The sequence below is a fragment of the Metopolophium dirhodum genome, chromosome 4 (genome assembly GCF_019925205.1).
Source record: "Metopolophium dirhodum isolate CAU chromosome 4, ASM1992520v1, whole genome shotgun sequence".
NCBI classification, from domain to species: domain Eukaryota; kingdom Metazoa; phylum Arthropoda; class Insecta; order Hemiptera; family Aphididae; genus Metopolophium; species Metopolophium dirhodum.
Genome location: NC_083563.1, coordinates 2,392,241 through 2,397,026, shown reverse-complemented (window position 1 = coordinate 2,397,026; position 4,786 = coordinate 2,392,241).

Below are 4,786 nucleotides of genomic sequence, written 5' to 3'. Positions count from 1 at the left end.
TATTGGCGAAAAAATACCTTTTGTCCCAGACTACAAGTTATTAAAATTGATCATAAGAATAATGTAAATAACCAAAATATATCGGACGCATATCCCGCAGCTATAGCCCAAATGGGTTTTATATTGCAGGTCTTTAGTAGGGACGAGGTACACAGCAAAGAGAAGTCAGACTATCGACACTTACAGTATAGGCAAGAAGCTATTAGACGTACATTATTTTTATATAACTAAATTTGCTTAGATAACACAATAAATTTTCTTTAAACTTTGTTTTGAGTATTTTATTTAATTCTTTGTTGATATATTGTGTTAATTAATAACGATATGCAGTGGATTTTTTTTTGAGGGAGGGATCCCAAAAAATATTTATTTTTTGTATAGCGTAGGTTATAGGTTATCCATACGTAAATGAGTTTACCAACACGAATACCTATAATAGCAAATGACTAATACCTACCTTATATTAATAATGTATTTAAGTACTAGACTATAATATTATTATTTATTACCTATATACTATAGGTATATTTATATAATTATATATTTTATCAATTTTAAGTCATAAATGATAAGTACGACCATTGTACTTATTGGCTATACATTTTTTTTTTTTTAAAGAAGTAAACACCTTGGCAGCTGTGGTCATTGGTCTGACAGTAATACTTAAATTTATTATTACATCATTTAAATTAGATACATTCATATAGGCATAATCTGGGGTAAATTCTTGACTATTAGTGGTAAAACTAAAAATCTATAAGGTAAAATTTCACTATTGTCTATTGCCCACTTAGTTAAATACCCCCCTCGCCCCCTCAGATTACGCCTATAGATGAATTTATGATACTTTGCTTAAACTAGGGTATACCTAGTTCATATTTTGTTGAACACATTAGTTTTTTTTTAGATACTTAGATAAATTATGAATAGCGTTTGGAACTGGACTAAGAAATACATATAATTGTGTGAAGCAGAGTTTCCTCGCGATCTCTCTGGTGATGACAGCTTCAGTGAGGGGGTGCTTGAGTAATATTGACTAAAATGTAAAACGTTTTCAATTGTACAACACTGATGCTGCGCGAGACTGACAATATTATGTACCATGTAATCGTGTTTATAACTTACATTAACCGCAATTACAACAGTCTGTGATGCTATTATAATTGCCATATTATATGTTTACCGTACAAACGGCAGAAAACCTGTTTACACAGGTTTTTCATCTATTAACCGAATGAAAAATATAGTACGAAATACGAATACAGTTTGTAGTATAAAAATGACCGAATGAATCCAATATCTCGGTTATATTTTAAAGCTAATAACTTACAATTTATATAAAGTTATTTATTATTTTTTTAAATACCTATGTAATACAGTATGTATTAATAATTAAGATTACTAAACGACTACCTAGGTCCGTTCTTACAATGTCCGGTAATGTGCAGTATATATTCATATTTTAATTTATAATGTATAATAGTATAATAGGTAGATATGTACATAACTATTACGTAGGTATCATATGGATATAATATATTATATTGTATAATATGTACCTAAATATTTATACACTATATAGGTACACTTTAAACACCTATAAATAGTTTATAAAGGTGACTGAAATATTATTAACATTTAGCTCCCTCTTCGTTATACCGTAGTTAGTCGTCCATCTATAAAAAAACGTCAACAATATAAATATTATTGTGGAATGTGGAATACGTTGTAGTCGTTTTACGCGTACACTGGGGACCATTCACGACGAAGGGTTTGAATCCGATAGGGCGCTGATTCCGCTATAATGCGTGGCCTATTACAGTATTAGTAGTATTACCTATACACATTTTATACGTTATACGTTATACCTATATATTATATACACTATACAGGTATAGCATGTGTTCGTGTACGATAATAATATATTGTAATATACAATAAATGCATTACCACATTATAAATGCAGAACCTCTCACGTCTCACGCCCAATGACGATTTATACCCGCTCGAGGACGCCAAGCCATATTCACCCTTATATACAGTATAAGTGTATTATGTATATGGTTTAGGTAATACTGTTCATTTAACACAATATAAACAGCGGTTAAGCTACATTAGTTCTCGGAACTATGGACACGGTGTTAGGCATAATATTATATGTAGCGTAAAACATACGTGTCATTGTATAGTTTGCTAGCGACTCGACTTCAATATTTTAAAACGAGTATAATACGACTTATCAATAAATAATAATACAGGAATGATTAGCGACAAATGGTTTAGAATAAGGTTCACCTGAGACGTAAATAGTGAATTTATATAATATTATGTCCAGACCAACAGGTGAGATTATCACCGGCAGAATTATTTTCTAATGTATAGGTATTATCGTGTACATTATTGTCATCATTAAATGGTATAATTTATTTTATCATTACACTATAATATGTATAATACTCATAAATTAGGTATAGATTATTAATTAATTAATTCAAAAATCTAAAATAATAACCTGTTTTCCAATTTCGCATTCTCATTCATAATAATATGATCCATATGATTCTCACCTATTCGGTCAGGAACTTATAGGTTAGGTTGGGCATACACGGGATCAGGTACTTAAAATATTACGCATTTCGTAAAAAAATGTTTATGTTATTATTGTTAAAAATATAAATTAAAAAACCATAAAAATTTCTAATTTTACCCGATTTTAGTAACAAAATAAATTGTTCTTATAAATCTTTTTACGTATACTGCTATACCTACAATATTAGATGGTTGTACCTAGAAGTTTTAGCAACCGAATTATTTAAATTTTTTTCAAAGTCATTGTTATATAATTTTTATTTTTACACAAGTATAGATTCATATTGTATACCGCGGCCTGTATTGCTGACTGCTAAATCTATATAGGTTTCTAAAAAGTAATAACACTCTAATTATTTTAAATTCTTGAGGCCTTGAACGGTACCTTGAACCCGAAATCACTCGAGAAATCTAACCTAATTGGTATTTATTTTATCGTATTGACATATATTTATAGGTATATATTAATAAAGTGTTTGGTTATTTATTTTACTACAGTGGTACCTATGGATATTTTACTTGTGGATGGAGCTTCCCAGATTCTGATGCCTCTCTAAATATCGAACAAAATTCTAAAGTAATGATTAAATATGATATAATATTAAATATAGTGCAATTATACCTAACTTTTTTTTCAATAAAAAAATATAATAACTAATAAGTAATATAATATTATGGTATTTTTTAATTAACAACAGAATAGGGCACATATATAATATTATATAGCATATGACTGAGTTAAGTATATTAAACTGTATAGAAAAATAATATGGCAAAAATTAAAATTAAATCTTAATTTAATTTAAAAGCCCATTACTCACAATATATCCATTCGTTTTACATTCGTTTTACACAAACTGCAAAAATTATTTATTTAAGTATTAACAACGTGAAAAAATTAAAAATATGTTTTAATAATTATTAATAACCGTCAACCGTGTATCTGAAATATACGAGGCACGTACCTTATTATCACCTGCTGGAACACATTGTGTAAAGTACTCATTGAGTTTAGTTTTTTAGTTCTTGTATAAGCATATTATGTAAGCACTCCAAAAAAGTTTCATCAAGTTTCAAGATATTTCTATATAATACCTAATGATATACTCGCGCTCCTACTTGCATTATAATTAAATCGAAGGCATTCATCGAAATTGTATACTGCTTATAGAAATTGAACGGGCTTATAAAAAAATGTTTGTTATTAAAGTATTTTTTTTGTTTTTTGACTCTTACAAATTTACAATTCTAAAGACCAGATTAAGTTAAAGAAATCTGAATCTGAATCTGAAATACTGAATCTGTAAAAACTTTATACAACTCATGAAGTAGACAAACATTTTGAAGCCACTAACTAGTAACTAGATTATATTCAAGATAGAGTTCAAAATATTCACCTAGATACGATTTAAATTTTTTTTTAACAAATTTCTGACTTGGAATAATATTATAATCAAATGCCGTAATGTGGATGTTTAAATTAAAATCACAAAAGTTTCATAAAACAACTTCAGTTTTATTACCTACCTATAATTAATTTATTTTTTTTATATTAAAAATTATAAATATATAATTACGTGTGCCCAATTTCATAATACCTACCTACATAGCCACATAGGTATCTACAGTGCGTGTAATTGTATATTAAATGAAAGGGTTTAGCTCTCCTGACATTTTCCAGGACGCCCGTGCGGGACATAATAATATTACAGTTTCTTAGAATTCAGATGAATATTATATGAATGGCAAATGGCAATACAAATTAAAATATCAAAACTCATATTATTCGATTTAAAACGGTGCCTTTGCCATAAATTACGAGGTTTCTTTCTTCCGTTGTGAATGCAGCTACCTATAGTATGGTAGCTGGTATGCTACATTGGTACATAGGTGGGTAAAGCCGGTAAAATTAATGATAATATATTATGTAGTATTAAACCACGTAGGTAATAACAATAATAATAACAACAATAAAATACGAAACGCTGTTTTGTGGAGCGCGACCTACAGCTGCAGCAGCTGCTGTTTGCGGATTTTTCTTAATATTCACTATTATAATAACAATAATAATTTATACATAGCGACGACGACGACAGCCGGTCGGTCGAGTCGTCGGTGTTCCGATCGCGCGGCGGAGGGCGTGTTTTGCGCGCTTTACCACGACTCGTTCAACGACCAAAGACTGATTACACGACGG